The sequence below is a fragment of the Simochromis diagramma genome, unplaced genomic scaffold, assembly GCF_900408965.1.
Source record: "Simochromis diagramma unplaced genomic scaffold, fSimDia1.1 OVJJ01000343.1, whole genome shotgun sequence".
Taxonomy (NCBI): domain Eukaryota; kingdom Metazoa; phylum Chordata; class Actinopteri; order Cichliformes; family Cichlidae; genus Simochromis; species Simochromis diagramma.
Window position 1 is genome coordinate 9073582 of NW_024386831.1, and position 24057 is coordinate 9097638.

At 39.0% G+C, this 24057-nt stretch overlaps 1 long non-coding RNA gene across 1 annotated transcript; it reads left to right on the top strand.

The window, feature by feature from the left end:
- The first annotated feature begins 1595 nt into the window (after positions 1-1595).
- Positions 1596-6422, top strand: LOC120731322. Its single transcript, XR_005695326.1, has 3 exons — positions 1596-2130; positions 4982-5146; positions 6117-6422. It is a non-coding gene; the product is annotated as an uncharacterized LOC120731322 (long non-coding RNA).
- The last annotated feature ends 17635 nt before the right edge of the window (positions 6423-24057 follow it).

Consider the following 24057-nt stretch of genomic DNA (forward strand, 5'->3'; position numbering starts at 1 on the left):
TGCTGTTGATAACATTCCCCCCCCCCATTACAAAGCTGACATCTTTAAAAAAATGCCCCCCCAAAACCTACCTGTTGTTGCCTGAAAACTTAATTTAGATTCATTTTAATCAGTACACTGGCTGCTGTCAATGTCAGCTTCTAGGCAAGGTACTTATTTAGAAACATGTTTACAGTAGTTTAATTTAAGAGTTTGTGCATGTACTTTTTATACAGTTCAGTTGTAACTGCCTTAGGTTATTGAAGAGTTTGCCTCGACACGCTGACAGAGACTGTGAACATTGTTGGGGTAATTGTCTGAATAAGACAGGGTTCAACTTTGATATATGCTTTTTAATGTCAATTTATTTCCACCTGCTTTTCTTTTTTTTAAACAACATGATTTTTCATGTGTCATTTTCTTGATACGTCTTCCTTTTTCTGGTGCTTTTTACTAGATATTTTCTGCCTAGAATGAGTCCTGCAATGTGTCTTATGAGAGCACAAACTATACGGGGGGAGTATTAGAGGCCCTCTGCGTTTGGGAAGAAAATTGGCAATTTGTCAGTCACATTCGAGCCATTCTCCCATTACTTGTACAGACCCATTACAAGCTACAAGTGCAGTAATTCCTCGTGATCTATGACAGTTAGATAGCAACCAATGAGACACGTGAAACGTGTGCAGGCGTGTTAGCTTTATGCTTATGTATATGTTCCCACTGTGGGTTTTAAAGCTTTGTTTATTTTCCTTCTTTAAGGTTCAGTTTGTAGAGTGTTTTCCTGCTTAAACCCCCAAAGACTTAAATTCTTAATGTCTGAGATTTTTTCCCCCTATACAGCGTGGCCCTGCCTCCTGAGATTATAAAGCCAATGACATATTCAAAACCGCAGAACTCATTCCTTCTGCTCAACAGTTTCCATCCCCTTTCAAGTCCTTGCCACAGAAGGGGAGCTCATGCAGAAAGGATTTGCCCTATCCAAGTATTGTACCTGCTGTAAATGATAGATTTAGAGAGAGGGAGAAAAACTGCACAAAAAATAAAATAAAATAATAATCTCTTTGACGCAGGACACGACAAGTGAACAGACATAAAAAAGAAACCAAGCACACAGAAAATTGGATTTTCAAGAGTGCCTTGTCTCGCAAAAAATGACCAGTCAGAGGGTGTTAGTGAGGCACACTGGCTTTCATTAGTGTAGTCATTTGGCATCACTGAACCATGAAGATGGTTAAGTGATATTATGTTAACCTCCTGTTTTACATCTAGAGTTGAGATTAAATGTAATTAGGTGGCTTTTGTACTTCCCACATAGTCTTCTGGGTAATTGATGACTGACTGACTGAAGTCCTTTAGTGACCGTCTGTGCTTTTGTTCTGATCACAGTCCTGCTGTATGCCGTTTTCACAATGATTGGCCGAGACCACAGACATCAGCTAGTTGGCTACGGCTTTGACTTTCACTGTGGCCACATCAAAAGCAAAATGGTGTGCCCCGTTTAGCAATTTCTGCTATCTACGCCTTATTTTTAGCCCAGGGTTGGCTGAAAAGATGTGAATAATGTTGAATTTCTCTAATATGCTGAAAACTCTCAAACACATACAGAGAAAAGTGCAGCCAAACACTGAAGCATTGTCCCTAGTGTAAGGATATGTTTGACACATTATTTCTGTTTTGAATTATAATTGATCGATCTGATTCAGGTGGGAGTTTTACTAGACACATCAACTCTTGCAGCGAGGAAGCATTTTTTAAAGCTTTACTCGGTCTGCACTGCAGTATTACACAAAATTTGCAATTTTTAAGCAAGTGGTAACCTGAGGTGAAAGGCTAAATTGTCAAAAGTCGTTTAGCTGCTAGTCCCAGAGGTCAGTCAGTCTCCACCTTGCTAAAATGCTCCATTTTACATTATTAAAAAACATGTTTACAGCCTTGTTAAAAAGCTGCAAAACCATCATTTCTGTCTTCATAATAGCTCCAGGGGGGTGAAACATTTATAACTCATCCACCTGGATACTGGGCTTAGGGGTGGAGCTTCAGGTAGTTGTAGCCTCACAGGCCACGCCTCCTCATTGTGTTTGTTGGTAACATAACAAATATTACGCTTGCTTTGTGGAACAAGCTGTCCCATAATTTTGCGCGTCTGTTTTGGTAAGTAAACCTCGAATATTTTATTGGTCCGTTTCTTAGCAGTGTTGTGTTGCAACTACACAGTTTATGCATGCAGCTTGCAAGCCAAGTATGCTGGAGATAACGGATAACTTTGCACTCTGTCTTTTCATCTAATATAGGAATGTAAAAAAAAAAAAAAGATCAATGTCCAAAACCTATGGAAGCCCGTTTCCGCCACTAAAAAAAAAAAAAAAAAGCTAGTATCCATAACTCGAAATTTCGAGAAAATAACTCGAAATTTCGAGAAAATAACTCGAAATTTCGAGTTATTATCTCGAAATTTCGAGAAAATAACTCGAAATTTCGAGGTAGCTCTGCCAATCAAAAATATACGTGAATGGGGTCGCTTTCTTGTTACCCGGAAGCATATGGCGCAGGACCGCGCACTCAAAAACGGATCCCAACAAATTAAAGTATGTTTGCTGATAGTAACACCATGTGATTCAGCTAATAACACAGGGATTTCATCATTTGTGAAGCCAGGCTGAAAACACTCAGCAATCTGTGCATTCACGACTGGATGTAATACCGGTAGCTTAGCTGTAGCATTTGTAGCTGAGGGCTTCAGCTTCCGGGTAACATGGAAATGACGTCATTCACGTAGATTACTGATTGGCGGCGCTAACTCGAAATTTCGAGTTGCTTTTCTCAAAATTTTGAGTTAATATGTCGAAATTTCGAGAAAATAACTCGAAATTTCGAGATAATAACTCGAAATTTCGAGAAAATAACTCGAAATTTTGAGTTATGGATCCTTTTTTTTTTTTTTTAGTGGCGGAAACGGGCTTCCATAAAAACCAGTAATGGGTGGCATCACATCCATATTTTATAGAGTCTACTCTTTGCAGTTATGCAGATTAAGGCTATTTTGAGTGACGGGTGGGTGTCGGCTAGGCCACTAGCTGTCTGCTAGGTCACCTCAGGTAATTGGAGTCACTGAACTGGAGCTCTGGACCATGTTGTTGTTGGTTAATTGTCTATACAAAAAGTTTGAGCTTCCATTTTGGCGTCTGAAATTGTAGTTTTGTTTTAGAATCCTACTTGACAAGCAGCCATATAACTTTGGGATGGAGCTTGATAACAAGACTTGCTTGCTATAGTTGATGATTTGGCATTCCTGCCTACATGCATAACTACATACCTGAATTAATGAAATCCAAATATGCCTGCACAAACCAGTGGGTGAGGTGATGGTGCCCACATTCATTTTTTTCCGTCTTGAGGACTAATGGAGGAGGAAATATGCCACGTGCAGAGACAGCTAGAGTACCTAGTCAGTTGTGAGAGGAGTGACGTAAATAGGTTGGTGAATTATACAGTCCCTTAATTAAATCTTAATGCTATAAAGCAATAATTTGCACAAGAGACTTTTAATCACACTTACATAATATAATCAGAGGTTTCTGTGGCCCATTTAATCTACAGGTGTCAGACTGGGAGCAGCTGCTATTTTAGGAGGGCCAGTTGAATTAACCCTAGGAGCTCTCAGTGAGCAGCAATAATGTAATCTTATAGCTTCATTTACGTCTTCAGCTCTGTAGAACAATTACAGTATAGAATAAAAGCAATAGGAAGAAAGGGTGTAAAGATTTTTCAAACTTTTTGTGAGATTTTCAGAGAAACTGTTTCATGGCCCCAAATTTAAGTCTGAGTTTAATTAATTCTTAGCTTGCATTTACAGACATGACTTCTTACTGAATCGCCAACAAGCATTGCACCAAGATATAAAGTTTATAAGAGAAAAGCTTAGAAATAATGCATCCAAGTCAATGCTAACTCAAAGACCTTATACTGACTTTGCATTGCAGTTGTCCATCCACTCTGTGTTTGTGTCAGCGCACATTCTCTTGAGTGTAATTGCCTCATGCTCAAGTGTCTTTCTGGCTTATTAGCGGTAGATTGTGTTTCTCCGTAGCCTCAATTTATTGTAAGGAAAGTTTCAATGTTGACTAGTTTTAAGTGAGTCAGATGGTTGCCTGTTTGTAAAATAATCACGCTGTTGCACATTGACCCAAAAAGAAATTAATCTCATCCCCCCCCCTTTTTTTTTTTTTAAAAACCTGTCCACTTACTGTAGAGCTTTGGACCCTCTGGTAGCTCGGGTGCCAAAAGTAACGAGAAGCAAACTCAGTGTGAACCAGAAGGCGTGAACAAATCAGACAGTCAGTGACTGAGTTTGATTCATTAAATCGTACTCTACGTTTGCTGGACGAGCTTGGAAAATGCCATGGAGAAGATTGTGAAGTAACTGTTAGAGGTGATGTTAACTGGCAAGCTGAGACTAAATATTTAAAAGCCTCTGATGCTTGTTAATGCACATATGAATACAAACCTGCTGAGAGAATGTGTCAGTTTCCTGTCACTATCATTATTTACGCAGGGCATGTGGGAATTTTCCGGTATTCCAGCAGAAGTTAGTTTTAAATCAGCCCAGAGAATATTTGCAGTGCTATAGAATAAGAGATTAATAATTTGTCAGTTATTATTTTCAGTAAACATCACTGCTTACATGTAGTGGTTACTTTTAAATCTCATCAATGGCTGTTTTAGATGCTTGTTTACCTGAGTTTTATGAGGGTTGTGGCCTTAACATGCTCATCGGTTGACAGGATTTTGGTTTATCCCGTGCATTCAAATCGGTCAGCATTTCTCTACGATCCTTTACTTCTCCTTTTACTCGCACCGAAGATTAATTTTCAACCCGCTTTGGTCCATTATCTTGATTACGACCTTAGTTTGCACAGTTTTCTGGAACAGATTTCATACAACATATTTCTGTGGCTGCTGGCTAATCTTTCCTCCTACTTTTCTTCCCTGCTGGATGATAAAGATGATAATCAGAGGAGCCTTGGGGCTATAGAGGCAGATGGACCCTCATCCCTCCCTCCTGCCCGCAGCTGGTCTGACCTCACCATCCCTTGAAAGCATGATACCTGTGAATACCCTGATTATGGCCAGGCCAGACTGCACAGGCCCACGACCCCTCGCTGTGCAGGTGAGTGTTGAGGCAGTAGAGTGGGCATGATTGACTCTCACTGCAAACCCTGTTGGAGAGCTGCGTTCCAACAGACAGACAGAGCGAGTGGGAGACGAGGGGGCAAAAGAGAGAGCCCGCCCTGCATTCTCCGGCTAATTAAGTGTTATTATCCTGCACAACAGGAGGTACCTGTGAAATAATTGGCCACAGCCACAGCTAAATGTTCCAATCTGGAGGTGAATCCAGAAGTACAGCAAAAGGTCACATGCCATTATGCATTGTGCTGATCTTATTAGTGCAGCAGTCCATCAAAAGACCTACCATTAATTCATAGCGAAAATACCTCCTGGATTAAACTGTAGCGTCTTTCCTTGATTTAAAGTCAGCCTTGTTTAGGTGAGAAAATCTTTTTTTTTTTCTGACCTGCTAGTCAAAGAGAGAGTCCCCTTGAATTTTGTCTTTTTATGCCCACTTACCTCCTAATAGTTGTCTCTTTTGTAGTGCTAATGTCAATTTGAGAAAGGAAAAAAATATATATATATATGTATATGCATATGTGTTTCCTCAAATAAAGGCAGTAGTCAATTAAAAGCCGAGTCTCTAATAATGCCTGGGTCATGGCTGACACAAACAGTCAATCTTCTAATACAGGCTGGGAAAAATGTTTTTACCAGCAAATGTCTCACAGTAAAAGCCCATTTAAGAATTAACGTTTCTTCTACTGAAATGCCTTTGATTTAAAACTGAAGTGCTGAAATGCACGTCTTTATAGAAAGACAAAGTCGTTGTGTATGATAAATACATCTGTGTTCATAAATGCGTACAATTTGTCATAAATCAGGGCAACTCGTGATAGATCGGCTGTAAAACAGCTCTGTAGGAACTCTTGGTTCACTGTCTTACCCTGTCAATAATTTCTTGTTATCATCAATCACTTGAAGATATTTTCAGTGACATTCAGACTGAAACTTTCTATTTCTTCTGTCAGACTCTGGTGTGAACTCATTCATCAGCTCCTTCAAATCTTTGTATGGACTGTCTTCAGCAGTATTGCTCATAGTGGCCATAGCCATGCCAACAAGCTGGGTCGTTGTTTACGTAGCTGAGCTGGTCTGGTCTGACGCTCGGTGCTGCCGTGTGAATGGAGAGAGGAGTCCCAGCTGACGTGGATTTATTCTCCCGGGAGCTGTTTTACAGAAAAATAAATTCAGTACAGCATCTTCATTGGACTGGGCTCCTACATGCACGCCTCTCCGCAGCAGGGTTTCTGACTGACTGAGGAGTCAAAGGTCACTAAAAAAGATTCCAAAAATATAAATACACAAAATTAAATGAGTATATGCAAAAAGATAAATAAAATACTACTACTAATAATAATGGCAAAAGCAGAAAATTAATGAGGATGGATTTTCTGTGGCATATACTTTTTATTGTAATATACCATTTGCACTCAACCATGTGCAGTGTATGCACGTCACAATACTCTTGCAATAGCGTGGGTTACTCTGGTGAAACGAGTAACGCCACGCTCTTTAGCTTCTAACGCCATTTTCTCATTTCATCGTTCACTGGAAACACGAGTAAATGCTGCCAACCACTTACACAGTTCTCCATCGAACAAGGTTTTGTTACCTTCTGCAGTTGAATTAAAATAAAAAGGCAAATCCACCAAATTAGTGATGTACTATTTGATCAATTTACTCCTGTGTCCACACAAATCGTTCTTTATAAGAATTTTGTGGGAATTTTATCAGTATAAGCAAACACTAAACCAAGTAGCTGTACTTGTGCAATATAGTCTTCTTTCATTATTAACCTACAAATATCGAAACTGTTGATTAATGACTTCTTTAAAGTGTACATTAAACATGCAAATATAAATGATCTTGATTATCAGCCATAAAAGGTTGGATTTCGGTGCTGCTAAATTGAATATTAAGCTGAGCCTATCGGCCTGCAGCTGTTTATTTATCATGCTGGAATGACGACTTTCCGTCCGACTGTGTGGCTAAATCCTGTTGGAGTAAATGTCAGCAAGGCAGAACACACAAACTGAGCCAAACAGCTGAGCAAAATATTGAAATAAAATCCCTCCAGCTACTTTGCTTACTAATTATCCCAGATCAGCATCCATCACTATGCATCATTAGGTGGATACTACAAAAAATAAATAAATAAAAATCACAGAGAATCTTCGGTTTGTCAGACTGTGTCAGTTTTTGCAGAATACATGAGCCGGAAGAAGCGACGTGACACCCGAGACTGAACTTAGCAGGGATTCCAGCTGTTTGTTTGTTTGTTTTTTAATCGAGTGCTGTTCTTTGCTTTTGTCTCCCTGCATTTAGAAACTGCATGTGCTTCCGGGATATGTGCTAAGTTTCTTCCGTTCACATTAAATCTAATATGTTTTTGCTCATTTCACGAATATAATTGTGCACCTTTTAAAACTTCTGCTTTACTTTCTGTGTGAACACGTTATCCTAGTGCAGCAAAAAGTGCAATGTGTTTAGGTTCAGGGTGATAGACTGGACGGAGTCTTGTATGAGCTGTAACTCTGAAAAATGTCTGCCAACTGATGATTAAACTAGATACTGCAGTGTCGACTCTAAATCTATTGCAGGAATACTTACTATTAATTATAATTTATAAGGGACAGGGTTATGGGAGGGGAATAAAGCGAATGCTATAACCATAATAAGGGTTTCAATTCATGAGGAGAAATGTGTCTTTTAAGAAAACAAGTAAGGGCTCTTTCAATAAGAAACACTCCTATTTTATTTAAGTAACTCTGTTTTTTCCCCCTAACTGTATAATGGACTTAATAATATCACTGTTAAGGCAACAATATAATTACACTGTCAGCGATGTTGCTAAGGTCTTTGAATGCATGAACATTGTGTTTTTGTCCACCCATTTGTTCTTACTGTGTGCTTTTTTTTTTTTTTTTTTTTTTTTTTTCTTTCTCAATTTCTTTATTGGAAATCAATCTTTTATTCTTGGCAACAAGGCCGTACTTGTAATTTGTGTATACTGCATTCACTTTTTTACTGAGCTACACAGATGTATCTTCTTAAAGTAGGAATTTAAACTGGATTTGTTTAAAAAGAAATAATAACCCTAATGTGAGCTCTTAGAGGCATACTCTTTGATGGAGAAGCTCGATGGTCAGTGGGCTGCTGTGGTTATGTAACATGGCCTCAGTTTCTGATATAGCTCTATTTAACTACTTTGGGCTGTTGTGTGGGTGTGTGTGGTTCTTCTATCTCTCCTGTATTTTCTCAGGTACTACTCTTCTTCCTGTGGGGTTGGTGGTTTGACCAAATCTGACTCGACTCAGTCAATAGCCTGGGGGGTACATATAGTTGAGGCACATGAGATGGCTAGGGCCAGTGTAGTACAGGGCAGCGTGTTTGGGGCAAAGTATGACCCTCGTTTGACCAGTATTTTTGATTTGTTAGCTTTAGAAGCATTTTCGAAGCTCTCTCAGTAATTCAATAATAAAACTCTGCTGTCTTCTTTTATTTTCCGAAGTACTTTTAGATTTCTTTCCCTCATCCCACGGACTTTACGGGGGGTTTAACCCTCTCTAATGACCTTTAAGAGCAAAGGCCTTTGGTCAACACTTACGGACACTCTGTCAGGACATCTTGGCATCAAGTTTTAGCATAACCTTTAGCAAAAAATTTTCAACATTGTGATGCCCCCCCCACCTCCCCCAAATAACAACAACAACCCAAAAAAAAAACTTAGCGAAGTAGCTTTGGTTGTCTGATCTGACCAAATGGTCAGCAGACATACAGTCATGTCAATAAGCTAGCACACACTCATTCAGTTCTAAGGTTGTACATATGCAGGACATTATACATTCTTAGATGAACAACACATGACATATTACACATAGCTATTATTTAACAAAATCTTGGCCAAAATGTAGAAATGTGTGTAGAAGGAAAAGTTTTAAAGTCCACACCATGATTTAGGAGCTTACAGAACCACCTTTAGCAGCAATAACTTGAAGTACTCGTTTTCTGTATGACTTTATCATTGTTGGGGGAACAGGTTAGGCCCACTCTTTTTACAATATTGCTTCAGTGTGTTGAGGTTTGCAGGCATTTGTAAGGTCCCACCACAGAATTTCTACTGGGTTAAGATCTGGACTTTGACTGGCAAAATTTGTTTTTTGGTGAAAACCAAAATGTGCTACTGCGTATTTTAGGAAAACGTATCCACTCTGGTCTCATCTGTCCAAAGGACATTGTTCCAGAGGTCTTATGGTTTGTTGAGATGCAACTTTGCAAACCTAAGCTGTGCTGCTGCTTTTAGAGAGAAGAGGCTGTCTCCTAGCAACCCTTACAAACAACCTATATATGTTCAGTCCATCCATCCATTCGCTTCCGCTTATCCTTTTCAGGGTCGCGGGAGCCTATCCCAGCTGTCATAGGGCGAGAGGCGGGGTACACCCTGGACAGGTCGCCAGTCTGTCGCAGGGCCAACACACAGGGACAGACAACCATTCGCACTCACATTCATACCTAGTGACAATTTGGATTATCCAATTAACCTATCCCCACAAGCTGCATGTCTTTGGACGGTGGGAGGAAGCCGGAGTACCCGGAGGGAACCCACGCAAACACGGGGAGAACATGCAAACTCCACACAGAAAGACCCCAGCCTGATGTTGGAATTGAACCCAGGACCTTCTTGCTGTGCAGCAACAGTGCTAACCACCGTGCTATATGTTCAGTCTTTTTATATTATTTTGTAATTGTACTGTCATGAGATTTTACATGAATATGCTAACTGAGCCTGTAGAGTCTGCGTCCCCTCATACTTGCTTTTAGGGTTTCAGGCTCTGTAAACAACACTTCCATGGATAACGGAAACCTTTACTCAAGAATACATATTTTATGCCATTTTCCATAGTCATGTATCGGGATTTGCTCCTCCATGCCTGTAGTCCGTTATGCATGTCAGTTCAACAGTGGCTAAAATATAATCCATCCATGCTCAAGGTAAAAGTTTGCCTTTACAAAATAGAAAGTTCTTGCTCTGTAAACAACCAGGCATTGTTGAACTTTTACATTTTGGAACAAAAAGGTCATAGGCCACTTTCACAGTTGTAAACACTCATGGGTGTTACTAATTTGATCAGTGATGGCTCTGTTCTGCCCAAGTATGCCGGTGACCTTGCATTAACAATAACAGAATCTAAAACTGAAGTAGCTAAATGGAATTCTTCCCATACTGATGTTATTAACCTGGGATTTTTCTACTGTGACTTGTCAAAATATCTTCTCCGAAGAGCAATAGGAACAAATTACTGATGACAATTTAAGATGTCATTGGGGAAACAAACAAACAAAGTAAACCCTCTTAGAGTATTGCCTTTTAAAAAGTATAAAGCCCCTGAATTGAGCAGTGTGCCAATGTGTTCAGTAAAAAGCAAAACGATTCACCGTAAAGTTAAAATGTTCCCTAATGAGGAAAATAAGGAAATAAGATTTCAGAGTGAGACTCTTTGTTCCTGCTGTGAGCAAGTGTGACATGAATTAATGGGCAACTAGTAGCACAGTGTGTTGTTATTTCACAGAGTGCTTTGATGAACTGAAGGAGCCACAGCAATACTTTTAATACACAGGATTATTGCTTTCTTTATCTTTGCTCCGCAGAACAAAATAAGAATCGACGCGCATTCATAACCTGCCCGAACAATATGGGGTGTTGTCAGATAACTGAACATCATGCTGTGAATGGCCACATTTTGTTATTAACAACTGACCTCGAGTAGTGTATTATTCAAACAAATAATACACAGCAACCTTCTCTAAAGTTTGCACAGGGCTGATGCACAGACCAAATGGAGTAAAATGACCCATCTCTATTTGTAACAGCAAGTTTTGTTATTAGTGTGTTTTGCTTTTCGCCCCTTGTTGCCCTTGATATAACAGCGTAACCCCCACCAAGCTTTTTGTCAGCCAATTATTCACCTGATGCTAATGACCAGTTGCCGGCTGTACTGTCGCTCAGATATTGTGCCTGAAGACTGATATATTGATCAGGTGAGATTGATCAAGAGAGGGATGATACAGCAACATTACATGATTTATTTGGGTTCTAATGTCTTGCGTCAGGACTGCCCTCTGGGAATCGGCTGTCTAGGCCCAGTGTGCTTTCATCTTCTGTCTAAGTATCACACCCTCTTTATAGCCTACAGCTTCACCTTTTCCAAAAGCAAGAGGCAGACAAGGTAGTAGAAAGAAGAACTATTTAAATAAATCCCGGCACAGCTTGAAAGCTAACATATTATATTGTTGATGGAGGAATGTTTTTGCTTTCTGTCTCTCGTTTTATTGGAATAATTTGCATTCTGTGGATGGAAAAATTTAAAGCATTCAGATAAGCAGTTTTTTCCATTTCACAAAAACAGGCCTTAACCAAAACATGACAATCTAACCTGTCAACATAACATTAGTATTCATCACTTGGGGAAACTAATTTGTGTTGCATTAGACATTCTGACTACATGCGGATGTTTTACTTAGTGTACTTATTCCATTTGTTTAGAAAATCTCAGAAACGTAATGAACACAAAATCAAACCGTCTCCAAGTGGCAAGCAATGAATTTGTTCAGGTTTCAGCGGGGCAGTGAATGAGGCTGCTCTGCAGAGCTGACAGTAAACAATTTCAGGTTTTCGCTCTGAAAAATATATAAATAAATAATTAGAAATGACCATATGATGCCTAAGGCTGTTTGAAGAGCAGCTGAAGCATTTTAGTCTGCGAGAGCTCCATCGGGGTACCACAAAAACCTCGCGCGGCTCGTTCACGACAGTGAGCGCGCTGTATGTACAAATTATATATGCAATGATGCAACATTTATTTCCGAGATGGAAATATGACCAGTTTGATTTAACTTTGAATATTATTTCTTTTTAAAATACTTTGTGAGTTACTCAGTAGACCTATGACCTAAACAGCACTGAAATAGCATTTGGGAAAATGCACAGACTGTCCCTAAACCCACAAGCACACAACATTTAATGAACATGAACAAACGCATTAAATGCTAATACAAAAGGATGCAGAGGAAGTGGAGAGAAAGCGAGAGAGGTCACGGACATGCATGACTGGAGAGTGTAACGTGATTATAAAACAACTTCTGTGCCTGCCTGAACTACCAAAAGCTCTGTTATGTTTCCTTCAGTGGACAAACACCAGTTTATCACTATTATTCAATCAAATATATCATTAAATGAGCTTATTTTAAATATATATGATACTACTTTGCACCATCAGCCCTTTTTTCCCCTTGCAGTCTTTTTCCAATAATAGATATTTATGCCATGGTTAATAAAATGTCAGATCCCTAATGAACGGGAAGTCTCCCAGTGGCGAGCAGAGAATTTGTTCAGGCTTCAGCGACCCAGTAGCTCAGGCTGTTCAACACAGGTGGCAGGCAAGCTCACGCTGTTGTTCTGAGGGGCTGGAGGGCAGGTGAGCTTCTGTCAGAGGAGAGGATGGGTCGGACCCGTGAAGCATGTGGCATGTTGTTGGTGCAGCTGATGGGGAGGGGAAGGGGGTCGGTGGTACCTCCCAGGCTACCCATCCTGTTCCCCCCCATCCCATCTGTGCTGCGCTGACAAGATGTGCATAGAATAACAAGTCAGCATCTGGCCAGTAATGAGGTTCCCAGCTCAGCATCAAGATATCAGATGCTAACAGGTAGATGATTATAATTATTTAGACTCACTCAGTTTAGTCAAGACCATGTACTAATAAGCACACTTAAAGGCTGATCAAAGTGTGGTACAACCAAAAAGAAAAGGGAGGAAGCCACAGTTATCTTTTATTATAGTTATTCCTAAGCACTAGAAAAAGAAGCCATAATGTTTCATAATCCTACATGTGTTAATTAAAAAAGACAAAAAAACTTAAAGTACAAGATAAATATTCAAAGTCAGCCTGATTTACAGACCAAATTAAAATCAAATTAAGTTTTCAAATACGTTTTCTTTTTTTTAAAAAGTGCAGTGTTGGTGAGGCTCTGATCTGTGCCGTAGTTGCTTTACACCAGTGTTTCCATGTCTGAGTGTACGGACATGACCTCTTGGGCACGAGTGATGCAAATTTTATCCTCAGAGGGCAAACACGAGGCACCATGTTGTGGACTTGTCCATGAGACACAATGCACCAGCTCCCCATGCGTCCTTCAGACAGATTCTAATTGAAAATAATACAGCAGGAACCGCTACTCATCCACGGCAGCTGTCCGCGTCTGTGTTTGTAAGCGAGCATAATTCCAGCCTTGGCCTGGACCTTAGAACGGCGAGGGGCATCTGGTTGACAGACCTCAGTGATCTTGTGGAAGTGTGCAACGTTAAAAGATCAAAGAGGTGTGGGAGTGGGTGCTATCCCATTCATTGACTTAAAAAATAAAACCAGTGAGCCAATGTGGAGAAGCTCATGTGAAATGAGCCTGTTAGGCACTGAGCGACAGCATTTTAGATCACTTATGGGTGAGAAAGCAGACTGACTGTGTAAAGCCTGTAGTGTCTGTGTTGGGGTAGTCAAGCTAAGATAAAATAAAAGGCTCAAGAACACAAAAAGCTTAACCTTTAAAAAAGATACGTTAAAAGAAACTGACGCTTTCAAATGCAGTTAGTTGTTTATCAAGTATCAGTGTTTTCACAAATCTCCTACAGTTTGTTTTTCTTTGTAAAACCAAGGCTTTTCATAACCCTAGGGGTCAATGTCATCAGTTAGGATGGCGTAGAGGTTAAGGGGTCGAAACAACACATCTGTTAATTGAGATTAGGCATGTTTTGTACCATCCAGGTTGTGATGTCTTCCAGGCAGTCCAATAAGGCCTTCAGATAGGTCATGGCTTTACCTTCTCCAAAGCATATTAAAATGTGAGTCATCTGCACAGCAGTGGAACAAAATATTATATCGCTTAAAGACTATAACCTTAGGCAAGCACATATACAGCTTGTATTTGGACAATAACACATTTTATTTTGTAGTTTTGCCTCTGAAAGCTACAAACAATATAATTAAAGTTCTCAGAGGCTCAAAAGCAGACAAACCGTCCATTCACACAGCAGTCTGTTTGAGAAACTAATATCATTTTAAATAGAATTATTGTTGTACACTGATGAAACTTATTTGCAGTCACTGACTGTCTAAAGAACCAGTGGATCTCATCTAACATTTCCTCCCTTCAGATGCTCTGCTAGACCCTTACTGCAGCCACCTTCAATTGCTGTTTGTTCGTTGGCTTGTTTATCTTTAATACCTAAAAAGCATCCTCCTTTGGGTTGTGATCAGGTAACTCAATTGGCCATCAAACAATATCCAATGTTTTATGCCTTGAGAAGCTCTTAGGTTCCCTTGCAGTATGCTTTTGGGTCATTTGTAATGTGAAATGCCATCTGACCAGTTTTGCAGCATTTGGCTGTATCTGAGCAGAGAGTATAACCCTGTACAGAATACATCCTGATACTTCTATCATCAATAAACACTACTGACCAAAGAATTTCTTTTTTCAGAACTGTGCTGACTCAGAACAAGTAGTTTAGTATTCTTAGATATACACTTGTTATTTGTTGAGACGATTGATAAGGCTACACAGTCACTGTGGCCACCTCCTGCCTTTTTGCATTTCTGTTAGTGGATGCATTAAACACATGGGACATGTTAATTAGAAAGTTTGATAGCTGCTATGTGATTATGGTTTTAGTTTGGATAGAACCAACGAGAGCTATACTTGGTAGGGGTGCAACGATACACAAAATTCACGGTTCGGTTCGGTTCGATACTTTGGTGTCACGGTTCGATATTTTTTCGATACAAAAAAAATGTTCATGCCTTTTTAATTTGTCATTTATTAAAATTATAAATATATATTTTAACTCAAAAGTACAGTTTTTAAATTTAACCCTAACCCTTGTGCGTGTTTTTTATTTTGACAGCGAATGCGCACCTGCGGACCACTTATGTGCAGCCCTGGTTATTTAGCTCGTCATATTGCAGCCACAGAAATTATTTTGTCCATGAAACCATAAAGCTGCACTTTCTTTTTGCCTTATAGTCTGATTTGTCATAACTTCTCCGTTTTGTGGTAAGGTTTTCTTTGGCTGTCACTTCTTCACCCTGACCTGTCTTATTTGGCTCAGCAGAACTAAAATATATATCTGTCTGTGAAGGTTCTCAGTCATCCAGGTCATCGTAGTCAAATATAAATCCTGCTGCTTTTACACGCTCACTCACATAAGCTCAGCGATTCTCGGCGCGATCAACCTCTCACATGTTTAAGCTTGCTGCGTGAGATTTCACTTGTCATGTTTGCATAGTAAGCTAACGATTAATAAGACGATGTCAGAGGAATTGGTGCACAAATTATCATCACTCACAGATCAGTGTTGTCGCTCTCTATACACAGTTCGCGCGATTGCAAAGTGAAAGCAAAAAAATAAGCGCAAATTCAAACGCGATTGCAATATGTCACATATTGACAGTGGCTCACCGATGCCAATGACATAATTACCCAGCTACATTTCTGAAAGAATGCAAAAGCATTGACATATATTTTTCCTTCCTATGGGCAGGGCAGCGATAGATTTTGGTAGCCCAACTGAAAAAAAAATCGCTAGCCCCGGGACGTCGGGCTAGCGATATTGCGAGCCCTGTATCTGATTGAGGAATCACTCATCTTTGGAAAACAGAGTTTATTACAGAGAAATGTCTCTTTCCAAAATAAAAGCTATACTATCCGCTTCTTCTGGGCTATATTCTCAGCAGCATAAGGAGAATCATGTGCTAACAGCTGTCTAAATGACTCGGCTAAAGTTAGTAGCATGCTTGCTTGCTTTTGTCTGCTTCCACTTGTCTTTGCACTAGGATGATGTCGGCGTAAATGTGCAGTCATATTCGTTGTGTTCCCACTAGTGCTGTCAGCGTTAATCTCGTTGAAATGACCTTAACGCCACAACACGGCAAATCTCCGTTAACGAGCTACCGCCGATCGCCCCGTGCATGGGGCTAGACGCCCAACACCTTAACGAGCTAACTGCGCTAACACACTAGTTCCCACCCATGTAATTGAGCATTGCGTGGCACATCCAACATACTGTTTTACTTTAGTCCATGACTCGCTTACCTTCAGTGTCATACGTCACATGAAAACCAAAATAATTCCAAACGCCAGATCTGAATGAGGGTCCATGTTACAAGGAGAGCTTAACTTCTGTCTCGCTAGCTTGCCCTGCGCTCTTCCTGCTGACGATGCTGTCTGTGTTGAGCGCTCAGTGAATCTGCGTTCGACTACTCCGCCTAGGCTGCACTGTCGAGCCTAGGCGGAGTAGTCGAACGCAGATTCACTGAGCGCTCAACACAGACAGCATCGTCAGAAGGAAAGTTGATAAAATAAATTACAAATTTTGTATTGTTCGATACATATGCGTACCGAACCGAAAGCACTGTATCGAACGGTTCAATATCGATACGAATATCGTTGCACCCCTAATACTTGGTATACATAAATTACTTAGATAAAACCTCCTGTTATTTTTTAAGTTTCAAAAAGAATAGTAAAGTAAAAAACAAGCAAGCTCCTCTCTGACTCCAAGACCATAAAGACCCTACATCTTGTCTAATTGTCTTTCTAGGTTTGTTCTCATTTACAACCAACTAAATTAGCTAAAGCGCCGGTTGTGTTCTCTCCCAGCTCTATCTCCTCATTTTGCCACTGTGACTCAAGAAATCTGACACCATGAACTTTGAAAAGTGTGTGTTAGTGTGCTTTTCTTAACAGGCTGTTGGGAAGTAAGTTCATTTATTATTTACAATAAACTTCATATATTGTAGATGTTTCGCATCGCTGGTTTGTCAGTCAGAAAAGATTCAGCGGTGACATTTAGCTTTTGTTCCACTTGCTTATAGGAAAGAGGATTTCTTTCATTTTTTATGCTGGGGTCAGTTTAGAGAACTAACAAATGCACTTTAGAAGCAGGAGGCGGAGACTCGCCTCAGTTACCTGTTTTGCTGCCATGACCTTCAGTTATGAAGGTAGCTCCCTGCTATTTTGCAAGTCGATTACTTGGTGCCCTTTGACAAAGGCTGTCTTTTTTTTGTATTTACTGTTGAAATAAACTACTTTTACTTGTGTATTTATTGTTGTCATGGGAACAGTTGTCAATCATTTAGAAGAAAGCGCTGTTGTATATTTAGTGCCAGAAATATAACAAGTTGGTACATTCAACTCAGTGGAGACACTATTGCAAATGACAGTGTGGTTGAACTGAATGTTTAACTTCTTTCCCTTTTTGTGGGCACATAACTATTGAGGGTGTCTTTGAGCATTGTGTTGCATTGCCGCATAGAACAGCAATCTGTTTGTAGTTGAAGAGAAGTGATCCTCAGGGCTATAAAAAAAATCACTGAACCCTGCTCCTTGCACTCATGTGCAAAGCATGGCAATTCCTCAGTCCACTGCACAAGCTTCCCATATTTTCCCCTTCCCTTTGGGCAGTGTGTTCTTACATATACAGAAATATGAGTACCCATATGGTCCTTCAGTAGATAGTACAACCTTAATAATGAGAGCTCTCATTAGGCAGTGAAACCTCTGACTTTCATCTACTATTATTACATGGTAGCAGAATTTGTGCTCGCAAAGGCTGAACTAAGCTACTGAACCACACCATGTCCAATCTCAGCATTAATGCAAGCTGATATGTTACCTAGCAAGCTACACCAGTCATTTCAGCATTTTCAGAGATGAAAGGTACAGTAAAACTCAAGTGTTCTGAATTTGTAATGAAGTGGTGAGTAAATGGCTCCAAATTTTCTTTTGCAGATGCACAGTGAAATCAGCCTAAACCAAAATGAACAAATGAACAGAATTTCGAAGGATCACAATATGCTTTGCTCAGATAATTTTACATCACTGTGCAAGCAGTCATGGCAAACCTAATCCTGCAATTTAAACAAAATCCACGGCCTTCCTCTTTTACATTCTCTTAACTGAGAGGATGTTTTGCTTGATCTGCTTTGGGACTTTTGCTCAGTGTAAATATCGGTGGCTTGCAAAGCTGCTTGTGTTAACCACCTTAACTTTTTATAATAAAACAAGCATACAGACAGCAAGTTAAAAAGCCGGTATCTTGACCTGGAATTTATAGAAAATAACCAGTTGCAAAATGAATTAACCAAAGCAAAATTGGTGGTTGCACATTCTGTTAAGACTGTTTATGGCATGAAGCAAAACAAAAGCAAAGTAAGAAAATCCTAATAAAATAAACACAACTATATAAATATCTGTCCATATAAAGGACACGTCATAGAATAAGATTAAATACTCTTTAATGCCTTCAGGGAAATTTATTCTCTGCTTTTACCTGTGTGAAGTAGGACCAATGGACAGCCACTGTGCGACACCTGGAGACCCAGGACTCTCTTTCTGGCATCAGTGCTGCTACAGCTGCCTAGAAGGCAGATGCAAAACAGAAGCACAACTCATGAGTCATAGTTTTATTAGTAGGTCATGTCAAGCGGTGTCAAAAATAGTCTTCACACCGTCTGGAGATTGACTGAACTCGGTTTGCTATAATGGATCTGTCCTACCTCTTAAAAACACGGAGGGGCAATGATGGAAAATTTTTTTTTTTCTTAGCTGCAACATGCCTCTTGTTCTATCAAGTATCATAACTGTTTAAAACACACCTGTATAAATCTTTATATAAAAAAGTACAGCTGAACTTGTCTGCAGTACATACAGTTACTAATGTTAATTGTAATCCAGAGGCATTTATAATTTTCTGCACATTTCCAGTTTTCCACACCAGCATCACCACTGCAAAGCTCAGCATCTGTGTCCACTCCCTACACTGCAGTGGAATAGTTTTGAATTGAACCAACCCATCAAATAAACATTTCTAAGGCTCAAAACCCGACCAGTTGGCTCAATAAATATTACCAGTGCAGTGATGTGCAAACTATGTGAGGCACAAACATTTTCAGTATGATTTATGTTCAAACCCAGTTGATGGCACAAACCTTAAAACTATGGTTAAAAAAACTCCCCAAATTTGTTTAATAAGTAGAGGAGGAGTAGATCTGCAGAGCTGATTTTGTGTTCTTGTCAATTAATTGTACTGTTTGCAGAGTTGCAGCTGGTGCTGCCTGTGTAATCAGCTGAATGATTGCTGTCAGTGGCATTTACTGTTGCTTCTCAACTTTCAGTATTTACACATAAAAATAAATAAATAGACATGCCATCCATGACTTACCACATGAACATGACATTCCCGGGAAAACATAAAGAACCATTGTACCAGGAATTCTACCAATGCACCGATGCATGATCAAATAGTGAGATTTGCTACAGCAGCAAGGAAAAAAACACTACTCCATTTCCCTCCATTTCCCTCCATCTACAAACATCATTACATTCATGTATAGAAGAAAAGCACACTCAATATTATTTATATTCAGTTTTCCACACAAACTGTTAAAATAAGGTAGCAGTTATCAGCGTTTAAGTAGTTTTATGTATATATATTTTAAAAAAATCCAGTTTAGTGCGGGTATGGGAAAGGGGGCAGAGCTTTTTTTTTTTTTTTTTGTTTCTAGAGTAATCCAGCTCTACAGTGGTCACAGTCCTTTACTGCTGTGATGCTCTACATGCTGCCATTTTAGCAGTGCATGGGAAATTCATGTTAAACCTGAAGAAAAATATTAATGTAACACAACAGATGCTGCAGATGTTGTAGCTTCCTTGAAATGGCTGTTGCTAGTCCCCCATTTTCAATGTTGTTATCCAGTTAAATGGCTGTTACCTCATTTTAAGGTGGCTATGTTGGCCCCAGAGTTTTAAAAGAGAAATTAAAGTCTGCTTAAGGGGACAGGAGGAATAGCAATTTTATCAGTTTTACCTGCTAAACTTGAGCATAAGATCTATTACAAATAGGATGGAAGGTCTTTACTTTGCCATTACTGTATTCTGCCACACATCGTGTAATAGCACTGTTTCATTTTTTTAAAATATATACATCTATGCCTATTTTTTTTTCCTATATCCAACGACTCTGCAACCAAAAACTGAAAAACATGTTAAAGAAAAATGAACTAGCAGACACATTTTTGAATCCAAGTTTTGTTTCGACACACTGTTTGCTCAGTTATTTTCAGGCACCGCAAATATTTGGTTATGGCAGTAACATTATATCAGGAATAGACATAGCACTGCCCCCAAAGAGCCAATCATCAGTCAAAACAGGAAATTTTAACCAGTCATGCTGCATTGACAACTACACTGAACAATAGAGGTTCATACCTGCATGCATAGTAGAAGTATTAGAGAGAAAGAGGTGGTTTATATGGGATTTTTCTAATGTTTGAATAGATGTGGTTTTTATAGCACTACAACTAAAATAATGTCTCTCTCGCTATTCATTTACATTAGGGCTTCAAAGTAACCAGCTATTGTTGTGAGACTTGCTTGTGAAAGCGTTTTGTTAGGGTTTGTAAAAGATTGTGCTTTGGGTTAAGACCCAGCCTTTGACAACATAACACGTTACGAAGCTCAGGTTTTATACGTTTCTAGGATAATTCCAGCAACTTCTAGGCGCCTCCTACATAATCTCTGTTTCTTTCTGTTTATCAGTGATTAGATGATAACACGTCTTTAGGGAGGTAGGTGCAGGAGGGCACCTACTAGCCACTATCTATGTGAGTGATTACAAATGATGCGAGTCACTCAAAAGGATGATAACATCCAAAGCAAGTGGACTTGTCAAACTGTCTATATAACATCCTTTGAAATATAATTGTGCAGGTCTGCATTGACAATGGCTGTCATCACCACTGATCTTTTTGTGATTTTGCATGGGTCAGATATAAATGGATTTTCAGGATGCACTTCGCTCTTATTTTTTTTGTTCACACAGTGATGAAGATGGCTTTTTGCACGAGCAGTGCTGTTTATCATAGCTTGTTTATGCACGTCGTGTTGAAAATACATTTTTTGTGAACAAGACTGAAACTGGTTGCTTTTAGTTGAAGCCCCCAAGGCTCAGAAACAGCGGAAATTTCCATCACAACATAATTATACTGAATAGAGTTCAGTGTATAAAGCTCTACCCACAAAATAGACTGAAGAGGTAAAACTACAAAAACTATGACATTGATTTTTAATGAAAATGTTACATCAGTTCTAGAGATGAAAGAAGTTGCGCATAATACAGAATATCCTTAAAACACAGGCTTTAAAAAAGGTGAGTCCAGGTTAAAATCAGATGTCAGGTGGGAATGCAGTAAAAAAACAAATCACAATGAGAAGCTTCGTGAAGACAGACTTCAGTAACTTAACTCAAGTACCCTTCAGTGTATTTCCTCCCTAGATTGTAACAGTTCAATCTAAATTTCCCCCTCATTGAGCAGAGATCTCTGATGTTTGCTCAAGGAAAAACAGAACAAATATCAACCCGCTGTCTGCGGCCTCTACAATTCTACATCTTCAAATATGAATGATATAAAAAAAGAAGAAATACAATATTTTGTGGCATTTATGCAAATATGACATTTCCCTTGCTGGCTCCACAGAGCAGGGTTTTGCTGTTGACCACAGATACCTGGCCGTTTTGGTGCTGAGGTAGGAGCAGCCTCTGCTGCACCGGGTCTTCATTATTTGTTATCAACACATTAATATATCAAATACAAATCACACACATGCAAGTCTAAGAGCTAGGCTGTTTGTGCTCTTCATCTGAATAGAAAATACATTACATGTCAAAAAAGTGCACAGGCATATCTTTTGGCTCCACATTGCAGTGCATAAAATGATTTTTATTTCATTCAGTTTTAGTGAGAGAAAAAATACTTGTGCCATAGGCATAAGCAGAATAGATCTATAATAACAATCGGCACCTGTGCTTTGTCTTCATTTCCTGACGAAAAGTAAATACAGGCGATTCACAATATCCATGATGCATCGACATTTAAAGAAACGACTGTATTATTAGGCGATCGAGTGAATGTAAGTCTTTTTAGACGACAGTGCTTTTAACAAAGGTAATCAAGAGTAAAAAAAAAAAAATACACTTTGCATTAACTGTCTGTCAGTTTAATGGAAAATCTAATGTTTTGTTCTTAAACCCTTTAAGACGAAACATTTTATAAGTGCTCTTGAAATTGTTACCACATGCTAGAGACAAACTACAGTTGTTTTCGTAAAGAAGAGAAAATTTGCTTTATGGAGAAATTCATGTATCCCAGTAGCACAAGGCATAAAATACTGCAATGTGAACGCAGACAGAAAAAGTAAGGTCCGCCTATATTTTACCATGTACGCTTCACGTGACCTTACTCCTCAACCATTTTGGGCGAAGTAAAAAATGTCACATGGTTGAAAAATGACAAAATAGTTTTATTAGGTTGATCTTGAATCTTGAGAAACAACATTTTCTTCCACTTGTATGCTGATGACACGCAGCACTAGCTCCCATTAAAATATTAAGAAATGGATGTGCGCTATTTTTATCCTTGTAACAGGTATCAATAATCCCATCCCATCCATCCTCTTCTACCTATCCTTAGCAGGATCGTGGGGGGGCTGCAGCCTATCCCAGCTATAGGGGACATAAATCGATAAATAGACTTCTTAAAAAAGTGAACATATTAGACCAGTTTCATTGACTCCACGCTGGCTGTCAATTACTTTTGAAATTGATTTTAAGATTTTATTCATTACTTTTAAAGCCATTCACAGTCTGGCTCTGGCATCCATATTGGAACTGAAGTCCATTATTATTGTGCAGCCTGCGATCCTCAGAAACGTGTTAACTGTTCCCATTGCACACCTTAAAACAAAAGGTGATTGGATATTTCCTGTTAGGACTTCTTGGTTGTGGAATACTCCACCTTAATTCCAGCTCACACTCACTGTCATCTTGTAAATCGATGTTAAAGACTGATAGGACTTTCTTATAAATTTTAATATAGACCCTATATCGTTTAGATTCTTAGCTTATGTCAATTTAGTTATTTTGACTTTTAAATTTTAGGTCAATTTCAATTTAATCTTCATTATGCAGTCATTTGTAGCTTCTTTATAATTTTAGATGTTGCACTTGAGTCTTGCATGGCCTATTTTAATTGATATCCACCTTTTTATACTTTACCTCTTCTAAGCCTATTGTTCATGTATTTTTGAGAAACATGCTGGTTTTTTTTTATAAGTGGTATTTAAATAAACTCAAATTATTATTATTAAAATTATTATTAAAAGAATGAGAAAAGAAGAAGAATGCCCCATCTATTAATACCCATTTAATATGTTGTTTGTCTTACACCACCAACAATGCCATATTCAAAGCAACTTTTCTTACCTTTCTGATACTTGGTTTGAACTTCAGCAGATCCTCTTCACCATAGTTACGATCAAACAGTCATTTGTGAGTCTGAACTTTCCCAAATGAATGAACTGAGTGAAATTTGCTGAAAACATTCATGCTCTCAAGGAGATAGATACATCTGATTTGAAAGATCTCTTTAAAGTTTAATGAACACTGCAACCTCCTGGGAAAGCTAGTGAGGAAAAATTACAGTACATTAGTGCGGTCACTCGCAGGGTGAACGCTGTGTCTTTTTAACTTGAAAAGAACTGAACAGTCCCGCAGGTTTCACATTCAGCAGTCTAGATCAAAATAATGCAAATGTCTTCACTTTTCCTTTAGTTTCTCCCTTAATTTACACACCGTGTGCATTTTATGCATCCTCATATTTGGATACTTTAAATTTAAAAATTCTTTTCAGTCCATCATTGACTAAACTTTTAATTTTCTGCTTTTCCCCCCACAGCTTTCTGGGAATACAAGACCATCAGCTCACACAAGTGGGTACTGTTTGGTTTAGTTTAACCAAGTTTTTA